At 49.3% G+C, this 25,424-nt stretch overlaps 1 long non-coding RNA gene across 1 annotated transcript in view; it reads left to right on the forward strand.

Annotated features, from left to right (window-relative positions):
- Window positions 1–1,703: 1,703 nt before the first annotated feature.
- LOC136572062 (uncharacterized) overlaps window positions 1,704–25,424 on the forward strand; it is a 29,719-nt gene continuing 5,998 nt past the window's right edge. The window contains exons 1-3 of the long non-coding RNA XR_010785749.1: window positions 1,704–2,046; window positions 3,718–3,897; window positions 15,790–15,927. This is a non-coding gene — a long non-coding RNA (uncharacterized lncRNA). The remainder of the gene's footprint in view (window positions 2,047–3,717; window positions 3,898–15,789; window positions 15,928–25,424) is intronic.

A 25,424-nucleotide genomic window follows, 5' to 3' on the forward strand; every position in this document is an offset into this window, starting at 1 on the left:
AAAGCACGCATCCCTGGGGGTCAGCTCTGGTCGCCATGTATTAGCTCTTGTTTTACAATAGTTATCAGAAATACTGGTTTGGAGCGTTCACGGGAAGCGTAACTGATTTAATGAGATTTTCAGAGGTTCACTGCATACCTGGGGCTACTTTTGTGACACCTCCTGCTTAAAACAAATCTTTGGTTTTAAAATGCGTTGCTGAATTGTGGAGATGTGTAGAAGTACTGGCCAGGGAGTCCCCTTTATGCCCACATTTGTGGCTCATGAAATTTTGTGATGGAGGTGGCATGGGATTGAAATTATGATCGTATGTTAATTTATCAGCAATTCTCATAAGCATTGTGGTCTATCGCCCACAATTTTAAAGAGGATCACTGCCAGGCCCTGCCAACACTGCAGTGTGTGTCTCCTGTTCCTTCTCATCCAATAGGCACTTATAAATAGACATGAGGGTGGTGTGGCTATCAAGCGACCGTATGGCATGACGACAGCTGAACGCTGCCCTGGGAAATATTTAAGTACGCTGTGGACGCAGGCTTGTGCCTGCGTCCTGGGGGGGGGGGGGGGGGATTGGACAGCAATGCCAGCATGTAACACAGGAGAAGAGGCAGTGGCGTCACGCGCATGCGGTGATTGGCCTTGGTTGCACCTAGTGTGGTGCTTAGCTAAGATGTGCCAGTGTGTGTGCCTTGCTGCTTATGGTCTGGCCCAAGTGAATTGTTAAGGGGGTGACCACCAGGCTCTTGCCCACAATTTGGCCTAATAGTGCGACCTGGGAGCCTCAGATGCATCCATGCATGCTGCCCCTGCCGTTCCCTATCTGTTTCTGTGGTGTTTCCATCACTTTCTGATGTTTTCAGGTGATTCACACAACCTCCCCTATGCGGAGCATGGGTCACCTTAAAAAATGCTCAAGTCTCCCATTGATTTCAATGGGGTTCGTGACTTGAAACGAGCTCTCGAGCATTCAAAAAGTCCAACTTGAGCAACGAGCATCCGAGCATTTTGGTGCTCGCTCATCTCTACTCTTGGTTCATCAAAAACCTGCTGATAGGTCTTTACGAAGAGAGCCAGATTATTGACTAGTGGATTATTATGCTCCCAGAGAGGATTAATCCATGCTAGAGCCTGACGAAAAAGGTGAGACATTATAAAAGCGATTTTAGTACGATCGGAGACAAAGAGGTGAAGCAACAGCTCGAAATGTAGGGAGAACTGATTAATAAAGCCCTGAAATTATTTGGGATCCACCTCAAAGCGAGACGGCGCTGCTAGTCGAGGACCAGAAGCAGACGCAGTGTCCATAGCTGGAGCTGGTGCAGCAGCTCTGGGATTCTGCGGTGACGCAGCAGTAGCTGATGCGCTGCCAAAACGGGCACATGCAAAACACTTCCAGCACATGATATGAAGGTCCCCTATTCTAATTAAGTTGCGTATGTTTTGACCAAATTTCATTAAAATGTGTACATTAGTCTGAGAGTTAGACGTTTTTTCCGGGCCTCCATCGAGTGGGACCACCCCTCCCTGTATTTTTCCAATTAATGTTCTTTAGACCCCAAGTGACTGATTGCACATCGTTCCTTTTTGTTTGCATGAGTCAGTTTAATGCTCCCTGTTGTGTTTACTGATCCCTCTATTATGCAATGATACTTTACTCAAACAGTTTTTTAGTCCAAAATCTTCACTCATAGAAAAGAGACAGAAGCGTCACACCAGCAGAGACAAAGCTCCAGTGCATTTGTATGACCTTGGTGACAATGACATTGGTTTTGTTTTTCTTAGTTTTTTCTCCATACTTCTTCCAGCCTGCGCAGACAGCGTACAACTGCACAGCATGCGAAAAAGAAAAATGTCCGCCAATGATAACTCCCTGCCCTGGAAATGAAGCTATAGACCCATGTGGGTGCTGTCATCACTGTGCGAAGCAAGAAGGAGAGCTCTGTGGAGGCCCAGACTGGAAGTTTGGCTATTGTGATCGTTACTATAAATGTGCAGCTATCAATGGCACAGGGCTGGTGGAAATCCCAGACATAGGAGCATGCAAAGGTAAGTTGATTATAATGCAGTATTAAAACAAGGGACAAGGACATGTAGACAAGGTAGTAAATACCATAGTGACAAATGATACAGCTACTATGGGGCACACTCTTTTTCTCCCATTTTCAAATATCTTTTTAGGGAATTCTCAGTCAATAGTAGAGATTCCACATTTAGGACCTTCATCCAAAAGCCGTAGGGGCTACAAAGAACTTCTCTCATTGTGGAGGACCCAGCACGCCCATGATTTATGTGGACAGCCCATTGATTTCAGTGGGAACTAGGTCATAATTTGTTACCCTTCTGGTGGGACTGTGCAGAAGTCGAATATTTTCTGCTGGGTTCACCCCACAGTTGTCGTCATACAGCACCAAATCTCCAAGGCCTTAGTCTTATGACCCTTGTGTTCCTATACCACATCTCTTGAACTTATAAAAAATACAGTCTCATGATATATTAAATTCTGATTGTTCCCAGCAAGAGAAACCAAGTAATCGTGTATGATAGATATGATATCCTTTAATGGCTAATAAAAATACATGATGTTATAGCGAGCTTTCAAACCTCTCAGAGTCCTTCCTCAGGCATAATGAAATAGATCCGAAGAGGCATGCATATATATACAGATACTTATGACAAGGTACAGACATGATGTGATTAATTTGCACTTGAAAGGATACTACAACAGAGAAATCAAAACATGCTTAAAAAGTCCACTGATAAAGATGTGAAGGTTTTATGGTCCCTGAATTAGTGTTAAGAGGTCACCAGGCCAGCAGTGTTTTCTGTGCTATAGATATTAAATTCTGTTCTGCTTCTTGGTAAGCACAGTAAGACATCTCCTACTGATTACTAAGTACTAGACATGCAAAGGGGTATGTTGGGTGGCTAAGATTCTAGTGTGAGCTAGAAAAGCCGGGTGTCCAGAACAAGTGGCCACAAGTCCTGTACCTAGCCAGCAAAGAATGCTTGTTGCCTAACTCAGTAGAAGCTGAGGGCAAAAAGTAATTTACTTAACTCTTAGCTTTTGGTAGGGCAAAATAACAGTTCAGGTCAACTTATTAGGGGAGATGCACATCATATGGTGGGGGCCCCCCAATAAGGACGCCCCATATCAACTAGAATGAAAAGCCACAGCATTTGAATGGGCTTCATGTTAAGACACGGAAATGCTGCTGAAAATCATAGGTCTTTCTGTGCGAAACGAGCTTCGATCTTCAGCAGTATTTCATCCCGTCCGGTTCACTTGTACTTCATATTGAAGAAATTGTGTAGCCGGCAGCAGCCTGGGGCATTATCATTGTAATTTTCGTCAGTTATCTGAACTTTTTATTTTCTTAAACTATAGCTCGCAGAGGCCCGCACAGAAACGTCACTGGGGACGCGCCGACTCTGCTCTGCACATAGCAGAGTGGAGAACACACTGGGAGGAAGTAAGAAGAGGTGGTCACAGCAGGGGCACGGCTCGCATTCTCACAGCGGGATACGACCTGGCCATCTGCAGTTGGCCTATTATGTACAATCCAGATGAGGTGTCTTGGTGTCTGGCTCAGACATAACATTATGGCTTTCACTGGATATGGCCCCTTTTCGTTTCACTTTAGATACCACATGAGGTTTATACAATGGACATATATAATATATGTTTAAATCCTATTCATCTTATTTTCCCTACTACAGATATGCCCACAGACAGCGGATCAGGCCACTATATGGAAGATGATGATGAGAACTGTCCTGAGCATTCTGGCTGTTATAGAGTCATGGGGATGTGTGACTGTGGTACTAAGCGTACATGCATACCAAACTTCAGCCTTCCCCATTATAATCCTCTGTATTGTGACCCTTACTATGATCAGCGTAAGTTTATCAATGTGTTTCAATCTTTTCTACTTGTGATATATTTTGTTCACTTGTATACATATTGTCCACCTGTATTGTAGGTATATTACTAAACCCTTGTCGGTAGAATATATGAGATCCTATGCATTATCCTATTATTTATGCAGTCTCTGATAGTCAATATATCGGTCCTCAATGCGCTTTCTGGTAATTAAGACATCAGTTTGATATGGTGGTTTCTTGTGCCTAGCAAGGAACGTGATTTTTAGGGCCCATTTTCTAGCTATATCGAACACGTGCACATCCACATTAAAGGGGTATTCTGGACACTTACTGTTGATGATCTATACTTAAGATAGGTCATCAATACTTTATCATTGGGGGTCTGCCTCTTTGGGTCCCTGATGATCACCTGATCATCTGGCCTGCTGTCAGAGCACCAGGGCCGCACAACCAGATTGGTGGGCAGGGCCAGAAGTGTTAAAGAAGGCTACTCTCCCATTGAAATCAATGGAAGCTATGCCTCCTATTAAACTTGTGACTCTGGCTTCAGTGAGGAAGCGGAAGCTTAATGAAAGGCATCGCTCCCATTGATTTCAGTGGGAGCAAAGCCTTCTACTATGCTTCCAATCCTGACCACTGATGACTTTGCACTTACAGTGGGTTGAACCATCAGATGATTGCTTGAGATTCCAAGCAACAGATCTCCGCTGATCAACTATTGATGACCTGTCCTGAGGATAGATCACTAATAGTAAATGCCTTGAATACTCCTTTATTTGCATCTTATCATCACTTAATAAAGGACATATGATCAAAAAGGTGTAATAGGTTACTTGTGTTTCAACCCATAAATATGAACTTTAGTGACAAGTGATTGGCAGCAAAGTCACTGCCAGATGAGGTTGTCTTCTGCTGAAGCTTTTTAGCTCATTATTGGGAATGAAAACAAATAAAATGCTTGTCCAGAGAAATTGGGTATATATTTAGAAATTACATATTTTCATTCAGCAACTTGACCTTGGGAGGCAGTAACATTATTGAACCATCAGAAAACCAAGTAGCGTAATGTAGAGTAGATACTTATGGCTCAGGTGCTGACACAGTCTGATACTGTTGCACATGATTTTCCCCCGACTTGTTAACCATATGGCAAACAAGAGCCTACTAATCAGTAATGCTATCTGAGAACTCTCCCATAATGCCACACATCTGCCCTGGTAAAACAGAGATTACTTTTGCCCAATAGAACACTCAGAAATTGGTGGAGGAAAAGACAGTTATCATTAGATGTGCGGCTGATTGGCTTGTCACATGTCATTTCCTACTATTACAGTAGAAAGTAGTGCAGATCTATGAATGAGACAAATATCATATCCAACTTTCTTCCCAACCTTTTTAATCTCATGGAACCAGGGGCGTATCTATAGGGGATGCAGGGGATGCGGATATACCTGGACCCAGGACCCTTAGGCCCATAAGGCCTCCTCTCCATATAGGAACCCCAGTACTATGAATAGAGCATTATAGCTGTTACACATTTTGCATTGGAGCCCAGAAGCTTCAAGTTACACCTCTGCACAGAACCCCTTGGAAAAAAATAGAAAACGATTTTAAAAAATGCTAAATCTCACCTCATGGCAACCCTAGTCAGTACTCATGGTACACCAGGGTGCCCCAATACCATGATTGGGAATCACTACTAAATGGGCACTGTGCCTGGCACATGCTATATCAGTAACTGTTTAAAATGAAAGAGCATATATTTGAAATAGCTCACCTGTATCTGTTTGACTTTACACCCAGGTACACTGCACTCAATGCAAAGAAACCAAGTAGACTCTGTTTCAGCTTTGGCATTCATGCAGACAACTTGTAAGGTCCCAGCATTGTAAACCTGCATTAATACCACAAGTTTTATTGAGTCAAGAGTAGAGATGAGCGAGCACCAAAATGCTTGGGTGCTCGTTATTCGGGACGAAATTATCGCGATGCTCGAGGGTTCGTTTCGAATAACGAACCCCATTGAAGTCAATGGGCGACCCGAGCATTTTTGTATTTCGCCGATGCTCGCTAAGGTTTTCATGTGTGAAAATCTGGGCAATTCAAGAAAGTGATGGGAACGACACAGCAACAGATAGGGCAGGCGAGGGGCTACGTGTTGGGCTGCATCTCAAGTTCACAGGTCCCACTATTAAGCCACAATACCGGCAAGAGTGGGCCCCCCCCCCCTCCCAACAACTTTTACTTCTGAAAAGCCCTCATTAGCATCGCATACCTTAGCTAAGCACCACACTACCTACAACAAAGCACAATCACTGCCTGGATGACACTCCGCTGCCACTTCTCCTGGGTTACATGCTGACCAACCCCCCCCCCCCGCACGACGCAGTGTCCACAGCGCACAACAAACTGTCCCTGCGCAGCCTTCAGCTGCCCTCATGCCACACCACCCTCATGTCTATTTATAAGTGCGTCTGCCATGAGGAGGAACCGCAGGCACACACTGCAGAGGGGTTGGCATGGCTAGGCAGCGACCCTCTTTAAAAGTGTTGGGGCGATAGCCCACAATGCTGTACAGAAGCAATGAGAAATAGAATCCTGTGCCACCACCATCAGGAGCTGCACACGTGGGCATAGCAATGGGGAACCTATGTGCCACACACTATTCATTCTGTAAAGGTGTCTGCATGCCCCAGTCAGACTGGTAATATGTAGCTTAACAGTAACCGCGTTGGTGGTAATGTGGTGGTGACTGCGGACCTAGTAGCGCGGTTTTATTTTGTTGGTTTTCGGAATGTGGCCCGGATTAAGTGGGCCGTGGCGGGGGGATGTTTTTGAGGCACTACGTGTCCTCTCCACGTGTCCGTGGTTATATGCACCTTAACAGTAACCGCGTTGGTGGTAAGGTGGTGGTGACTGCGGACCTAGTAGCGCGGTTTTATTTTGTTGGTTTTCGGAATGTGGCCAGGATTAAGTGGGCCGTGTCGGGGGGATGGTGGGGGGGCTCTCTTGTAGTGTCGGTAAAGGTGAAATTCTTGGACTGCCACCAGACGAACCAATGCAAAGGCATTTGCCAAGAAAGTTTTCCCTGTTGGAGGAGGAGGGGGATGTTTTTGAGGCACTACGTGTCCTCTCCATGTGTCCGTGGTTATATGCACCTTAACAGTAACCGCGTTGGTGGGAAATGGCCTCGCCGCCATCATGTCTTTGGGAAGCCTCTGTTTCCACACCCCAGAGACATACCATTAGCAGCGGTATAGGCAGAGCCCATAATTCGTAACATTTCAGCCGTAGCATTAGGACAGGCCCCACTAACATATCACTAGCAGCATTATAGGAGGAGCGCAGTCTTCGTTCCATGTCAGCAATAGTAGCACTCAAGACAGGCCCCAGTAACAATTCCGAAGCAGCAGTAAAGCGGGAGCGCAGTCTTCGTTCCATGTCAGCAATAGTAGCACTCAAGACAGGCCCCAGTAACAATTCCGAAGCAGCAGTATAGCGGGAGCGCAGTCTTCGTTCCATGTCAGCAATAGTAGCACTCAAGACAGGCCCCAGTAACAATTCCGAAGCAGCAGTATAGCGGGAGCGCAGTCTTCGTTCCATGTCAGCAATAGTAGCACTCAAGACAGGCCCCAGTAACAATTCCGAAGCAGCAGTATAGCGGGAGCGCAGTCTTCGTTCCATGTCAGCAATAGTAGCACTCAAGACAGGCCCCAGTAACAATTCCGAAGCAGCAGTATAGCGTGAGCGCAGTCTTCGTTCCATGTCAGCAATAGTAGGACTCAAGACAGGCCCCAGTAACAATTCCGAAGTAGCAGTATAGTGGGAGCGCAGTCTTAGTTCCATTTCAGTAGCTGCAGTATAGCCAAGGCCCAAGTTACATTTATGTAGCTAAAGTGTAGGCCAACACCACACACACTTCTGTACCATGAGTGCAGGCGAAGAACATACAAATTGCTATGATTACACTGTAGGTGAGGGCCCCAAAAAATTGGTGTACCAACAGTACTAATGTACCTCAGTAAAAATTGGCCATGCCCAACCAAGATGGCAGGTGAAACCCATTAATCGCTTTGGTTAATGTGGCTTAAGTGGTAACTAGGCCTGGAGGCAGCCCAGTTTAACGACAAATTGGTTCAAGTTAAAGTTTCAACGCTTTTAAGAGCATTGAAACATATAAAAATTGTTTAGAAAAATTAGATGAGTGAGCCTTGTGGCCCTAAGAAAAATTGCCCGTTCAGCGTGATTACGTGAGGTTTCAGGAGGAGGAGCAGGAGGAGGAGGAGGAATATTAGACACAGATTGATGAAGCAGAAATGTCCCCGTTTTGGATGGTGAGAGAGAACGTAGCTTCCATCCGCGGGTGCAGCCTACGTATTGCTTACGTATCGCTGCTGTCCGCTGGTGGAGAAGAGAAGTCTGGGGAAATCCAGGCTTTGTTCATCTTGATGAGTGTTAGCCTGTCGGCACTGTCGGTTGACAGGCGGGTACGCTTATCTGTGATGATTCCCCCAGCCGCACTAAACACCCTCTCCGACAAGACGCTAGCCGCAGGACAAGCAAGCACCTCCAGGGCATACAGCGCTAGTTCAGGCCACGTGTCCAGCTTCGACACCCAGTAGTTGTAGGTGGCAGAGGCGTCACGGAGGACGGTCGTGCGATCGGCTACGTACTCCCTCACCATCCTTTTACAGTGCTCCCGCCGACTCAGCCTTGACTGGGGAGCGGTGACACAGTCTTGGTGGGGAGCCATAAAGCTGTCCAGGCCCTTAAAGACTGTTGCACTGCCTGGGCTGTACATGCTGCTCGATCTCCGCACCTCCCCTGCTACCTGGCCCTCGGAACTGCGCCTTCTGCCACTAGCGCTGTCGGATGGGAATTTTACCATCAGCTTGTCCGCCAGGGTCCTGTGGTATAGCAACACTCTCGAACCCCTTTCCTCTTCGGGAATGAGACTGGGAAGGTTCTCCTTATAGCGTGGGTCGAGCAGTGTGTACACCCAGTAATCCGTAGTGGCCAGAATGCGTGCAACGCGAGGGTCACGAGAAAGGCATCCTAACATGAAGTCAGCCATGTGTGCCAGGGTACCCGTACGCAACACATGGCTGTCTTCACTAGGAAGATCACTTTCAGGATCCTCCTCCTCCTCATCCTCCTCAGGCCATACACGCTGAAAGGATGACAGGCAAGCAGCAGGGGCACCGTCAGCAGTGGGCCAAGCTGTCTCTTCCCCCTCCTCCTCATCCTCCTCATGCTCCTCCTCCTCCTCCTCCTGAATGCGCTGAGATATAGACAGGAGGGTGCTCTGACTATCCAGCGACATACTGTCTTCCCCCGCCTCCGTTTCCGAGCGCAAAGCGGCTGCCTTTATGGTTTGCAGGGAACTTCTCAAGATGCATAGCAGAGGAATGGTGACGCTAATGATTGCAGCATCGCCGCTCACCACCTGGGTAGACTGCTCAAAGTTTCGAAGGACCTGGCAGATGTCTGCCAACCAGGCCCACTCTTCTGTAAAGAATTGAAGAGGCTGACTCCCACTGCGCCGCCCATGTTGGAGTTGGTATTCCACGATAGCTCTACGCTGCTCATAGAGCCTGGCCAACATGTGGAGCGTAGAGTTCCACCGTGTGGGCACGTCGCACAGCAGTCGGTGCACTGGCAGATTAAAGCGATGTTGCAGGGTGCGCAGGGTGGCAGCGTCCGTGTGGTACTTGCGCAAATGTGCGCAGAGCCGGCGCACCTTTACGAGCAGGTCTGACAAGCGTGGGTAGCTTTTCAGAAAGCGCTGAACCACCAAATTAAAGACGTGGGCCAGGCATGGCACGTGCGTGAGGCTGCCGAGCTGCAGAGCCGCCACCAGGTTACGGCCGTTGTCACACACTACCATGCCCGGTTGGAGGCTCAGCGGCGCAAGCCAGCGGTCGGTCTGCTCTGTCAGACCCTGCAGCAGTTCGTGGGCCGTGTGCCTCCTATCTCCTAAGCTGAGTAGTTGCAGCACGGCCTGCTGACGCTTGCCCACCGCTGTGCTGCCACGCCGCGCGACACCGACTGCTGGCGACGTCCTGCTGCTGCTGACACATCTAGATTGCGAGACAGAGGTTGAGGAGGAGGAGGAGGAGGGTGCTTTAGTGGAGGAAGCATACACCGCCGAACATACCACCACCGAGCTGTGGCCCGCAATTCTGGGGGTGGGTAGGACGTGAGCGGTCCCAGGCTCTGACTCTGTCCCAGCCTCCACTAAATTCACCCAATGTGCCGTCAGGGAGATGTAGTGGCCCTGCCCGCCTGTGCTTGTCCACGTGTCCGTAGTTAAGTGGACCTTGCCACTAACCGCATTGGTGAGGGCGCGTACAATGTGGCGGGAGACGTGGTCGTGCAGGGCTGGGACGGCACATCGGGAAAAGTAGTGTCGACTGGGAACTGAGTAGCGCGGGGCCGCCGCCGCCATCATAGCTTTGAAAGCCTCCGTTTCCACAACCCTATACGGCAGCATCTCAAGGCTGATAAATTTGGCTATGTGGACGGTTAACGATTGAGCGTGCGGGTGCGTGGCGGTGTACTTGCGTTTGCGCTCCAACACTTGCGCTAGCGACGGCTGGACTGTGCGGTGCGAGACATTGGTGGATGGGGCCGAGGACAGCGGAGGTGAGGGTGTGGGTGCAGGCCATGGGACGGTAGTGCCTGTGTCCTAAGAGGGGGGTTGTATCTCAGTGGCAGGTTGAGGCACAGGGGGCGAGGCAGCGGTGCAAACCGGAGGCGGTGAACGGCCTTCGTCCCACCTTGTGGGGTGCTTGGCCATCATATGTCTGCGCATGCTGGTGGTGGTGAGGCTGTTGGTGGTGGCTCCCTGGCTGATCTTGGCGCGACAAAGGTTGCACACCACTGTTCGTCGGTCGTCAGGCGTCTCTGTGAAAAACTGCCAGACCTTAGAGCACCTCGGCCTCTGCAGGGTGGCATGGCGCGAGGGTGCGCTTTGGGAAACAGTTGGTGGATTATTCGGTCTGGCCCTGCCTCTACCCCTGGCCACCGCACTGCCTCTTGCAACCTGCCCTGCTGCTGCCCGTGCCTCCCCCTCTGAAGACCTGTCCTGTGTAGGCGTTGCACACCAGGTGGGGTCAGTCACCTCATCGTCCTGCTGCTCTTCCTCCGAATCCTCTGTGCGCTCCTCCCTCGGACTTACTGCTCTTACTACTACCTCACTGCAAGACAACTGTGTCTCATCGTCATCGTCCTCCTCACCCACAGAAAGTTCTTGAGACAGTTGGCGGAAGTCCCCAGCCTCATCCCCCGGACTCCGGGAACTTTCCAATGGTTGTGCATCAGTGACGATAAACTCTTCTGGTGGGAGAGGAACCACTGCTGCCCAATCTGAGCAGGGGCCCGAGAACAGTTCCTGGGAGTCTTTCCGCTCCTGAGCATGTGTCATTGTAGTGGAGTGAGGAGGCTGGGAGGAAGGAGGAGCAGCAGACAGAGGATTCGGATTTGCAGCAGTGGACGGCGCAGAACTGTGGCTGGACGATAGGTTGCTCGAAGCACTTTCTGCCATCCAGGACAGGACCTGCTCACACTGCTCATTTTCTAATAAAGGTCTCCCGCGTGGACCCATTAATTGGGCGATGAATGTGGGGACGCCAGAAACGTGCCTCTCTCCTAATCGCGCAGCAGTCGGCTGCGACACACCTGGATCAGGAGCTCGGCCTGTGCCCACACCCTCACTTGGCCCTCCGCGTCCTCGGCCGCGTCCACGTCCTCTAGGCCTACCCCTACCCCTCAGCATGCTGTATTACCAGTGATTTGATTTCACAGGCAGGAAATAAATTGGCGCAAGCCTGCAGGTCAAATATAATTTTTTCCCTTTTTTGCAAAGGAAAGGCCCCACTGCGTATATTCAATGAACACTACGTTTAATAACTGTGGTGTGGCCCAGAAAAAGTGTCACACAACTTTAGTGAAGCAGAGTTATTAACTCTGGCAGAGCAGGTATTTGCCAGTCAGGAAAGAAAATGGCGCAAGCCTGCAGTAAACCGTAGCTGGTTGCGTCTGATTTTTGTACGTTCTCCACGCAGCACACACGTACACGGAGACCTTAGGACTGACACAGGCAGGCCAAATATAATTTTTTCCCTTTTTTGCAAAGGAAAGGCCCCACTGCGTATATTCAATGAACACTACGTTTAATAACTGTGGTGTGGCCCAGAAAAAGTGTCACACAACTTTAGTGTAGCAGAGTTATTAACTCTGGCAGAGCAGGTATTTGCCAGTCAGGAAAGAAAATGGCGCAAGCCTGCAGTAAACCGTAGCTGGTTGCGTCTGATTTTTGTACGTTCTCCACGCAGCACACACGTACACGGAGACCTTAGGACTGACACAGGCAGGCCAAATATAATTTTTTCCCTTTTTTGCAAAGGAAAGGCCCCACTGCGTATATTCAATGAACAATAACTGTGTTGTGGCCCTGCCTACACAATTCTGTCCCTGTAGTATCAATGGAGGGTGCAATGCTCTGCACAGACGATTTTTAGAAAAAAAAAATATGCAACACTGCTAACAGCAGCCAGCACAGTACTGCACACGGTTAAATTTGGCCCTAGAAAGGACCGTTGAGGTTCTTGAAGGCTACACTCACTCCTAACACTCTCCCTGCCTAAACACCACTTCTGTCCCTAATGTCGGGTGCAATGCTCTGCACTGCCGATTTTGAGAAAAAAAAAACACTGCTAGCAGCAGCCTGCACACAGGTAGATGTGGCCCTAAGAAGGACCTTTGGGGTTCTTGAAGCCTACACTAACTCCTAACGCTCTCCCTACAGCAGCTCCAGCACGATACCACTGTCCCTCAGCTAACTCACAAGGCATGTGTGGCGAGCCGCGGGAGGGGCCGACTTTTATACTCGGGTGACATCTGATCTCCCCAGCCACTCACAGCAGGGGGGTGGTATAGGGCTGGAACAACACTGGAGGAAGTTGTAATGCCTTCCCTGTCTTTCAATTGGCCAGAAAAGCGCGCAAATTTCTCAGGGAAGAAAGTGAAAGTAACCGGAACACCGCGTGGTACTCGTTACGAGTAACGAGCATCCCGAACACCCTAATATTCGCCCGAGCATCGAGCTCGGACGAGTACGTTCGCTCATCTCTAGTCAAGAGGCATGTTATCTCTTCTTAAGGAGAGCACCCAGAAAGTGTTTGGAGACACCTAGGGGGTGAGTGCGTTGGGGGGGTGCAGCTTCTCTCCCCAAGGAGAGCATCAAGAAGGGTTGTGAAGACACCTAAGAGGTGAGTGAGAAGACTTATAAGGCCATGCACACTCCTCTGGGTAATTTATGCAAATAAGGAAGATGGAATAGTATCTTTGCAGCACCACTTATTGGATGGCAGCATTCCTTAAAATCAATGTACAACTCTTTAACAAGTTGTTCGAGATGTTTGTCCCTCATCAGTGTGCAGTAGGTTTCTGGCTTGGCTAGTGAGAGGTCTGTAACGTGTATGGTTTTCTGTCTTGGTTTTCTATTCCCAATCATTGTTTTACCGACTTGTTAAAGAATCGTACATTGATTTGAAGGAATGCTGCCATCCAACAGGTGGCGCTGCAGAGATATTGTTTCATCTTCCTTATTTGCACAGGTTGTATTGAGACACTACTTTAAAACAGACCCAACCAGGAAAAGCTCTGCCTTTTAGGCTTACAAAATGGAACCCTTCATCATGGCCATTTGGTCAGCCTGAAATGTATAGCTTTCTTCTGGACATGTCTGAATACCTTTTAAAGTAGTATATGAATAAAACTTATGGTTTTAATGAAAATTTGCAATGCCGGATCCTTTCATGTTTTCTGCATCAGTAACTGCAAGCTGTTGCAATTATTTAATTGTCGCTGCTATTTTTCTGGCAGTTTTATGAGTATTCCTATGTGGTGTCTACAATAGCAGTTACGGTTCCATGTGCATGTTGTTACTGTGATGATACTATAAGATTGCAATGGCACTGCAGTGTGGAAAATCTGTGTGGTAGCACCAATATGCACATACAGTGGGGAGAGCCCGCTATAAGCAGTAACAATCAGGGATATATCTGTCACGGGTCTGGTTTGGGACTGGAATCTCATGTTGTAGCCACTACTGGAGGGTAGCATGGTCAAGGAGTAGCCGGGGTCTGGTACAGAAGAAGCAGGACAGTACAGTGAGTTCAGACAGAAGAGGACAGGAGGAAGCAGAGGTCTAGTAATATGGGAGGACGATCAGTTGGTAGAGAGGCAAGTATGCAGGGAGGAAGCTTGATTACAGGCACAAAGCACAGTAAACACGCAAGGAAGGAGAGAACAGGGCCAGGTTTATATAGGAGACTAATTGGGGAAGGTAAAAGACACGGGGTGGACTAGACAGGAAAAAGACGGAGCCAAGAACATGGAACAGGAGACAAGAACAAGGACCACGGGTCTAGGACCAAGGGGAGCTATCCAGGATGCTGAAATAGCTCAATGCATAGGGCTGCTGCTCTGAGTGCAGGAGGTCCTAGGTTTAAATCCTGATGATATCATCATCATCCTCATTACCTCTGGGCATGCAGAGAAACCAGCCTTGAGAGTTGCATTGAGTGAGCATTAAGGGGTGGGTTTTATAAAAATGTACTGTAGCCTATGCTTCTCTGCATCCATTTACCCATTCGTACCAGCTGGTTCAGTGATAGTACATAGTGAGGTATCCAGCTTTGCCATTAATCTGGAAACTTTTTAGCCCAAAGTGAGGTGTCTATAGAACTAGGATCCCATCCCTCACAGTTTGCATGGATGTCACAGATGTGCCCACATATTTTGATCAAATTGTGCACTAAGAGCCTTGCATTTTTTAAGCGCTTGGTTTAAACAACAGTTGTGCGGTTTTATGCAGATATTAATTGTGCCTGAGTGCTGAAGCATGTGTTTGTTAATGTAATTGTCGCAGCCATAGTGTTAGGTTCTGCTGCTGAAGTTTGTTGTTCTACAGGGTTCCAGGAGCACACCTGCACAGGTGAGGGTTAATTGAGCTGGCTGGGTGTGGTTGTTCAGGTCAGCCAATACCCTGGGTCTGGGTGTAGATATATACCACAGCCCCTCTGCAATGAGGAAGCTGTATTTCCTCAGTCTTGTCTGCTGTGTGACTAGTGTTTCGTCAGGTTACAGCTTGCTGTGTGAGTAGTGTTTGGTCAGCTTGCGGCTTGCTGTGTGAGTAGTGTCTGGTCAGCTTACAGCTTGCTGTGTGTGTAGTATCCTGTGCTGCCTGTTTAGTGTCTTGCTAGAGTAGCAACTGCAAGACACAAGGAACCTTGTCGGGGCCATGCAGCTTACGTTCATTGGCCAATGTACGAACTAATCCCTCACTTTTATATTCTGCTTTACCATCTGCTTAGCATGCAAGGTTATGTGGTAAGTGAGTTTGTGCATTTAATGTATCAGTTCCGCCTGGTTGTTAGTATCTCCCTTTCAGAGAGAGCAGGGCCGAGGTTCCAGTGTGGGGCCGCCTTTATAGAGGCAATCGCTCTGCTTGTCGGTAGGGCCAAGTCATCTTCCCTGCAGCACAGGGTCAGTCTTCCCTAACCCATGTTTTTTTGGTCCCGTTCGTGCGGGCCTGGTGCTTAGTTGCCCACGCAACACATAGCTAACATGCACTTTTACATTTCTACGTGCTGAGTTTTGTTGTTTGTTGCATTTTCAGAATAGGAAGAGGCACAACTTTTTTTTTTTTAATCCAATCAGTAAAGGGGCAAATTTCACATAAAATGCATATTCTACTACCTGGGACCCCCAACAATCTCAAGAGCTAAGAAATCCCAGCCCAATGGTTGTACAAGTGTGGTTAATCTCCTTTGAAAAGAATAGGAATGGCAAAAACCTAATGGTATTTATCATGTTGACTTATCTCTCTTTCTTTTCCAGCCGGCATGGACCATCATTTTCACTTTCCCTGCACCCGCTCTGGCTGCAACCGTGTGGACAACAAATGTATTTGTGAAACTAGCGGGTGTGACCGTACTTTTGAATATAGCAATAGAAGGAGTTGTGAAAATGTGATAAGTATGACCAGTTCTCTAACTGATGTAAAGCATTATAAACAGCATGTATGTACCGTATAGTGCCATTCTATAGGGGGTTGAATGAGGACAGATTTTACCTTGCCTATACAGCAGTACAGGCCAGAGAGTACAACTCTTCTAGTAGTTCATTCAACTCAATGGAGCAATTACTAATAGTATCAATCAGGTCAATGTTTTTGTTCCCAAATCTACACTAGAAAAATGAGAACTTGAATCTGATTGATCATTTTGGGATAAATCTCCATTTTTTGAATATCTCTATTCCTCTTGTACATAAAGCCCTGCTTCTCAGGACTAGGCATACTGTTAAAAATCTTCTACTGCCAATTTCCACTATTGTTCCAATGCATCTAAAATTAGATGTCATTCACACGGGCGAAAAAAGTCACGCGATTTTGTTGCGTTGCTACAATGCTACAAATCGCATGTATGTGAAGCCCATGCTTTCCTGTGGGTTACTTCACAGATGTGATGTTTTGTAGCATGCAAGAACCCGACACAAAAACCTCGCGGGTCCAGTGGTATGCCCACGACTAATGTTTCCCTATGGAGCCTTCCTCTCTGTTGCATTGCATTGCACGAAAGCATGGTTTTCGTGTAGTGTAATGCAACTTTGACAGTAGAAAATACTACTGTCAAAGCCTTAATCCATGCCCTAGCTGCAGGGAAAAAATAAATAAATACACATACATCACCTAAGAAGCGCTGTTAGCCAGGCCGCATCTTCTCTCCAAGTCCCCAGCATTGATATTCTTCTCTTCTAGCCAAGATGAAAAATCCAAGCCTCCTGGAAGCGCTGACTCTGATTGGCTGACACTTAGCCAATCACAGCAGCGCTTGATGAATCAATCACAGCCATCCATGAAATGCTGGCTCTGATTGGCTAAGCATCAGCCAATCACAGCCAGTGCTTCCAGGAGGCGGGGATTTTTTAATTCCCGGGCAGAAGAAAAGATCAGTGAGAAGATGCGGCTGAGCTGACAGCGCTTCTAAGGTGATGTGTATTTTTTAATTTTTTTCTTCTTCACCTACAGCTTATTTTCGGGCTTATATTTCAAATCCCCCCTTTTCCCCTGAAAATCTTTGCATGTGGTGCCACAAAGTCGCTGTATCACTGCAAGAAACCACAGCAATATCGCACGGACCAGCGATGTGATATCACTGCGGTTTTCTCGTGGCAATGCCGTGTTGCCCATGTGAACGAGGCCTTAAACATTTTTGCAAATAGTCTGAGTTAGAAGTCACACCGATGCAGACGTGTGCCCATGACAGACTATGTACAAACCCTATGTAGTCTTATCCTGCAGTCATATTCCTATGCAAAGGATGAGATACGCTCTCTTGGTGCCCAAGGTATCGCAATGCTTTCCCCTCACCACGGATCCCTGAAGTGTAACACAACATATGAACTAAAGGAAAACACTCATTAAAGAGGTTGTACCACAATTACAAGTTATCCCCTATCCACATGATAGGGAATAACTTGCTCATCGGTGGGGGTCTGGCCAGCAGAGAGCACCTCTACACAGCATTGCAGCGCTCACCATACTTGTCTTCCCACTTCCACTCCTGAATGAGTAGCGGCGCAGAGGAGGAAGAGCTACACATTGCAGCTCCCTGGCTGCTGTGCGAGCGACAGTGGCTGAAAGCTCCAATGCTAACTCCCTACAGCTCCATTCAGTCTCCTCACTGCAGTGGGGTATAGTAACCCCACAGTGAGGAACACATGGGACCCCTGTTCTCAAAATCAACAGGGGTCTCAGTCATGAGACCCCCATGGATCAGCAAGTTATCCTCTATTCTGTGGATATGGAATAACTTGTAATTGTGGTACAGCTCCTTTACTATATGTGAAATGCATTCTTCTGTGGAGGGGCTTTTGGGGGTTGGTGATGGGGGTCTGCTTTCACCCTCCTACACTGGCAGCTGTCCCCTTGCATCCGCCCAGCAGATCCCACACCAACGGCCTACACGTGGCGTAATAAATGGATGTTGTTCTGGAATATGTTTACTATTCCTATTAACTTGTTCGTGACGCCAGTGCTTTACAGCACAAAAAGGAATGGAGGATGAAGATGATGAATAAATCACACCAAGCCAGGGTTTAGTAAAATAAGTGTAATTAATTTTAATTTTTTATTTTCTCTTTTGTGATAGAGATTATAGCAGAAATTATATTGGTGTACAGTACAGTTAGTCTGCAGCGATTAAACACTTTTATTCCTTTAAATCCACAAACTGGTGACCTAATTGTATGGGTTTACCTTTGATGGCCTTGTAATTTTGCCTAGTTATGGCTTTGACTCCTGGTCTCCATATAAATTTGCCTCCACGCGGATTTTCAGTTTTTCATGCTTAGAATTGAATATTGAAGTTGTAACCCCTTTACATTTCCTACTAGGACATAAAAATGGTCATAGCCAATTTCATATTTGTGTGGTTCAGATGTGTGTTATTAGTTACATCACATGGGGGGTCACTTACTATCACACTTAGAATTGAATAATCAAGTTGTGACCACTTTACTTTTCCTATGTAGGACCTCATCCCAAATTTCATGTTTGTACAACATTGAAAAGTTAGAGAATTCGATTAGGTAAATGTTGCAGCTGTCCTGAGGCCTGCATCTTGCCCCCAGGCCAGACCAGGTTTTGGGTGTGCCCTTGCTTCTCCGGGAGCTGAGGGGTGTGGTAGCTGCAGGAGTAAGGTCAGTCAGCACCTGGTGCTGATTAGCCTGGCTCCTATTTAAACAGGGCCAGCACTATCTCCTGTGCTGGTCAATCACTTCAGTTGCATTTTGGACAGTGACAGAGCAACACTGCTTGGCGAAAGCTCTCCATGCAAGCTAAGTTCTTTTCTGTTTTGTTTGGTTCTGTTTCGCTTCTATTTTGTGCTAGGGCTCCCTGATAGGGACTTGTTAGTGGCCCAGGCACACGTGCGGGCTCGCACTTGTCAGAGCGATCGGTCCACCGAGTAGGCAGGGCCCCCTCCCGGGTTAGGGGACTATAGGGAGAGTATTCCCCATAGTGTTATGTTTCCTTTGCACAGTTGTGCCTTTGATTTATGTTATTGAGGTTGCATGTCCGGAGAACGCCACAGTAAATAACTTAGGGGGTTGCTTGCTTTTGCAATTAGAATTGAATAATCAAGTTGCAGGCCCTTTGCTTTTCCTATTTACGACCTATAGAATGTTCGTGCCTAATTTAATGTTTGTACAACAGTTGGAAGTTACATAACACAGGAGTCAGAAGCGCTTCAGTCTGTCTGTGCATGGTTTTCTGGCTTGGTTTCCAATTTCCAATCATTGATAATGATTGATGATGTTATAAAGTCACTTTGATTTGAAGTGATGCTACCATCCAACAGATGGCGCTGTGAAGGTATTTTTCCATCTTTCTTATTTGCATAGCACAGGGGTGCACTTACTTTTGCAATTAGCATTAAATAATCGACAAGTACCCCAAAAAAGCTCCTCCTTAGGGCTACCTCTGACCGTGTGCATTTCTGTTGTAGTGGCTCACTATTAGCCAGCTAGGCCTTTCTGCAGCCCAGCGTATAATTTTTTCGGCCTACAGTGTGCGTAACATAACTGCTGTGACCCTCCAAGTGCAGGCCAATAAGTGCCTAATTTTTTACACCGCTCTGTGCGTCCCATCAACTTCACGCACAGCGTGCAGCGACAGCCCCTGATACAGACTATCTAGGCTGCTGGTTTTTAAAAAGAATAAATGAAAAAACACTACTCCTTAGGGCTACCTGTGAACGTGTGCATTACTGTTGTAGTGGCTCACTATTAGCTAGCTAGGCCTTTTTGCAGCCTAGCGTATAATTTTTTGCGGACTGCAGTGTGCGTAGCATAACCGCTGTCAGCCTCCAACTGCACGCCACTAATTGCATAATTATTCAGACCGCTCTGTGTCTGCCCTATTGGTAATACACCATGCTGAGGGGTAGGGGTAGGCCTAGAGGATGTGGCCGTGGACGCGGGCGAGGACGCGGAGGTCCACGTGAGGGTGTGGGCACAGGCCGAGTTCCTGGTCCTGGTGAATCACAGCCGGCTGATGCGGGATTAGGAGAGAGGCAAGTTTCTGGGATCCCCAGCTTCATATCACAGATTATGGGTCCACGTGGTAGACCTTTATTACAAAATGAGCAGTGTGAGCAGGTCCTGTCGTGGATGGCAGAAAATGCATCCAGCAATGTATTGACCACCCAGTCTTCAACGCCGTCCACTGCTACAACTCAGAATCCTCTCGCTGCTGCTCCTTCTTCCTCCCAGCCTCCTCACTCCATGACAAAGCCAAATTTTGATGAGCAGACAGACTCCCAGGAACTGTTCTCGGGCCCTTGCCTTGATTGGGAAAAAATGGTTCCTCTCCCACCTGAGGAGTTTGTCGTGACCGATGCCCAACCTTTGGAAAGTTCCCGGGGTTCGGTTGATGAGGCTGGGGACTTCCGGCAACTGTCTTAAGAGCTTTCATTGGGTGAGGAGGTCGATGATGATGATGAGACACAGTTGTCTATCTGTGAGGTACTAGTAAGGGCAGTAAGTCCGAGGGAGGAGCGCACAGAGGATTCAGAGGAAGAGCCGCTGGACGATGAGGTGACTGAGCCCACCTGGTTCGCTAAGCCAACTGAGGAGAGGTCTTCAGAGGGGGAGGCAAGTGCAGCAGCAGGACAGGTTGGAAGAGGCAGTGGGGTGGCCAGAGGTAGAGGCAGGGCCAGAGCGAAGACTCCCCCAACTGTTTCCCAAAGCACCCCCTCGCGCCAAGCCACCCTGCAGAGGCCTAGGTGTTCAATGGTGTGGATGTTTTTCAGTGAGAGCGCGAACGACCGACGAACAGTGGTGTGCAACCCATGTCACACCAAGATCAGCCAGGGAGCCACCAGTACCAGCCTCACCACCTCCAGCATGCGCAGGCATATGATGGGCAAGCACTCCACGAGGTGGTACAAAGGCTGCTCACCGCCTCCGGGTCGCACCACTGCCACTCCCCCTGTGCCCCAACCTACCACTCAGATCCAACCCCCCTCTCAGGACACAGGCACGAGCGCCTCCTGGCCTGCACCCACACCCTCACCTCCGCTGTCCTCGGCCCCATCCAGCAATGTCTCTCAGCGCAGCATCCAGCTGTCACTAGCGCAAGCCTTGGAGCGCAAGCGCAAATACGCTGCCACGCACCCGCACGCTCAAGCTTTAAATGTGCACATTGCCAAATTGATCAGCCTGGAGATGCTGTTGTACAGGCTTGTGGAAACGGAGGCTTTCAAAAACATGATGGCGGCGGCGGTCCCACGCTACTCGGTCCCCAGTCACCACTATTTTTCCCGGTGTGCCGCCCAGCCCTAAACCAGCACCTCACCAACGCGGTTACTGGGAAGGTCCACTTAACCACGGACACGTGGACAACTACTGGCGGGCAGGGCCACTATATCTCCCTGACGGCACACTGGGTGAATTTGGTGGAGGCTGGGACCGAGTCAGAGCCTGGGACCGCACATGTCCCACCCACACCCAGAAAAGCGGGTCCTTCCTCGGTTCGGGTATCTGTGGCGGTCTATGCCACCTCTTCTAAACCTTCCCCCTCCTCCTCCTCTTACGCAACCTCTACCTCTCAATTAAGAAGTGTGAGCAGCACGTCGCCAGCAGTCGGTGTGCCACGGCGCGGCAGCACAGCGGTGGGCAAGCGTCAGCAGGCCGTGCTGAAACTATTCAGCCTAGGTGACAAGAGGCACACGGCCCCCGAGCTGTTGCAGGTTCTGACAGAGCAGAACGAATTCTGGCTTTCGCTGCTGAGCCTCCAACCGGGCATGGTCGTGTGTGACAATGGCCGTAACCTGGTGGTGGCTCTGCTGCTCGGCAGCCTCACACACACGTGCCATGCCTGGCCCACGTCTTCAATCTGGTGGTTCAGCGGTTGCTGTAAAACTACCCGCACTTGTCAGACCTGCTCGGCAAGGTGTGCCGTGTCTGCGCACATTTCCGCAAGTCCACCACGGACGCTGCCACCCTGCGGACCCTGCAACATCGGTTTAATCTGCCAGAGCACCAGCTGCTGTGCGACATGCCCACATGGTGGAATTCTATGCTCCACATGTTGGCCAGGCTCTATGAGCAGCGAAGAGCAATAGCGGAATACCAACTCCAACATGGGCGGCGTAGTGGGAGTCAGCCTCCCCAATTCTTTGCTGAGGAGTGGGCCTGGATGGCAGACATCTGCCACGTCCTAGGAAACTTTGAGCAGTCTACCCAGATGGTGCGCGGCGATGCTGCAATTATTAGCGTCACCATTCCTCTGCTATGCCTGCTGAGAAGTTCGCTGCAAAGCATAAAGGCTGACGCTTTGCGGTCGGAACAGGAGACGGGGGAAGAGAGTATGTCGCTTGACTGTCAGAGCACCCTCATGTCTATATCTCAGCGCGTTTTGGAGGAGGAGGATGAGGGGGAGGAGCAGGAGGAGGAGGGGGAAGAGACAGCTGGGCCCACTGCAGAGGGTACCCATGCTGCTTGCCTCCCATCTGTTCAGCGTGTATGGCCTGTGGACGAGGAGGAGGAGGATCCTGAAAGTGATCTTCCTAGTGAGGACAGCCATATCTTGCGTACTGGCACCCTGCTACACATGGCTGACTTCATGTTAGGCTGCCTTTCTCGTGACCCTCACATTAGACGCATTCTGGCCACTACGGATTACTGGGTGTACACCATTCTCGACCCCGAGTATAAGGAGAACCTTTCCACTCTCATTCCCGAAGAGGAAAGGGGTTCGAGAGTGATGCAATACCACAGGGCCACAGTGGTAGTGTAGAATCCTGTCAACAAGTACCCCAAAAAAGCTCCTCCTTAGGGCTACCTGTGAGCGTGTGCATTACTGTTGTAGTGGCTCACTATTAGCCAGCTAGGCCTTTCTGCAGCCCAGTGTATAATTTTTTCAGCCTACAGTGTGTGTTACATAACTGCTGTGACCTTCCAAGTGCAGGCCAATAATTGCCTAATTTTTTACACCGCTCTGTGCCTCCCGTCAACTTCACGCACAGTGTGCGCCGACAGCCCCTGATAGAGGGAAAGACATATACAGACTATCTTGGCTGCTGGTTTTTAAAAAAAAAAAACAGAAAAAACACTCCTCCTTAGGGCTACCTGTGAGCGTGTGCATTACTGTTGTAATGGCTCACTATTAGCCGGCTAGGCTTTTCTGCAGCCCAGCGTATAATTTTTTCGCCCACAGTGTGCGTTACATAACCGCTGTGACCCTCCAAGTGTAGGCCAATAATTGTCTAACTTTTTACACTGCTCTGTGCGTCCCGTCAACTTCACACACAGCGTATGCCCACAGCCGCTGATAGAGAAAAAGACATATACACGCTATCTAGGCTGCTGTTTTTTTTTTTTTTTTAAATGAAAACACACTCCTCCTTAGGGCTACCTGTGAGCGTGTGCATTACTGTTGTAGTGGCTCACTATTAGCCAGCTAGGCCTTTTGGCAGCCTAGCGTATAATTTTTTGCGGACTGCAGTGTGCGTAACATAACCGCTATCAGCCTCCAACTGCACGGCACTAATTGCATAATTATTCAGACCGCTCTGTGCCTGCCCTATTGGTAATACACCATGCTGAGGGGTAGGGGTAGGCCTAGAGGACATGGCCGTGGACGCGGGCGAGGACGCGGAGGTCCAAGTGAGGGTGTGGGCACAGGCCGAGTTCCTAGTCCACGTGAATCGCAGCCGGCTGATGCGGGATTAGGAGAGAGGCAAGTTTCTGGGATCCCCAGCTTCATATCACAATTTATGGGTCCACGTGGTAGACCTTTATTACAAAATGAGCAGTGTGAGCAGGTCCTGTCGTGGATGGCAGAAAATGCATCCAGCAATGTATTGACCACCCAGTCTTCAACGCCGTCCACTGCTACAACTCAGAATCCTCTCGCTGCTGCTCCTCCTTCCTCCCAGCCTCCTCACTCCATGACAAAGCCAAATTTTGATGAGCAGACAGACTCCCAGGAACTGTTCTCGGGCCCTTGCCTTGATTGGGAAAAAATGGTTCCTCTCCCACCTGAGGAGTTTGTCGTGACCGATGCCCAACCTTTGGAAAGTTCCCGGGGTCCGGGTGATGAGGCTGGGGACTTCCGGCAACTGTCTCAAGAGCTTTCAGTGGGTGAGGAGGACGATGACGATGAGACACAGTTGTCTATCAGTGAGGTAGTTGTAAGGGCAGTAAGTCCGAGGGAGGAGCGCACAGAGGATTCAGAGGAAGAGCCGCTGAACGATGAGGTGACTGACTCCACCTGGTTCGCTAAGCCAACTGAGGAGAGGTCTTCAGAGGGGGAGGCAAGTGCAGCAGCTGGACAGGTTGGAAGAGGCATTGGAGTGGCCAGGGGTAGAGGCAGGGCCAGAGCGAAGACTCCCCCAACTGTTTCCCAAAGCACCCCCTCGCGCCAAGCCACCCTGCAGAGGCCTAGGTGTTCAAAGGTGTGGATGTTTTTCAGTGACAGAGTGAACGACCGACAAACAGTGGTGTGCAACCCGTGTCGCGCCAAGATCAGCCTGGGAGCCACCAGTACCAGCCTCACCACCTCCAGCATGCGCAGGCATATGATGGCCAAGCACCCCACGAGGTGGTACGGAGGCCGTTCACCGCCTCCGGGTCGCACCACTGCCACTCCCCCTGTGTCCCAACCTGCCACTCAGATCCAACCCCCCTCTCAGGACACAGGCATGAGCGCCTCCCAACCAGCACCTACACCCTCACCTCCGCTGTCCTTGGCCCCATCCAGCAATGTATCTCAGCGCAGCATCCAGCTGTCGCTAGCGCAAGCGCAAATACGCCGCCATGCACCCGCACACTCAAGCTTTAAAGAAGCACATTGCCAAATTGATCAGCCTGGAGATGCTGCCGTACAGGCTTGTGGAAACGGAGGCTTTCAAAAACATGATGGCGGCGGCAGCCCCACGCTACTCGGTCCCCAGTCGCCACTATTTTTCCGGTGTGCCGTCCCAGCCCTATACCAGCATGTCTCCCGAAACATCAATCGTGCCCTCACCAACGCGGTTACTGGGAAGGTCCACTTAACCACGGACACGTGGACAAGTACTGGCGGGCAGGGCCACTATATCTCCCTGACGGCACACTGGGTGAATTTGGTGGAGGCTGGGACCAAGTCAGAGCCTGGGACCGCACAGCTCCTACCCACACCCAGAATAGCGGGTCCTTCCTCGGTTCGGGTATCTGCGGCGGTCTATGCCACCTCCTCTAAACCCTCCCCCTCCTCCTCCTCCTACGCAACCTCTACCTTTCAATTAAGAACTGTGAGCAGCACGTCGCCAGCAGTCGGTGTGGCATGGCGTGGCAGCACAGCGGTGGGCAAGCGTCAGCAGGCCGTGCTGAAACTATTCAGCCTAGGTGACAAGAGGCACATGGCCCCTGAGGTGTTGCAGGGTCTGACAGAGCAGACCGACTTCTGGCTTTCGCCACTGAGCCTC

Source organism: Eleutherodactylus coqui, chromosome 6, assembly GCF_035609145.1.
Source record: "Eleutherodactylus coqui strain aEleCoq1 chromosome 6, aEleCoq1.hap1, whole genome shotgun sequence".
NCBI lineage: Eukaryota > Metazoa > Chordata > Amphibia > Anura > Eleutherodactylidae > Eleutherodactylus > Eleutherodactylus coqui.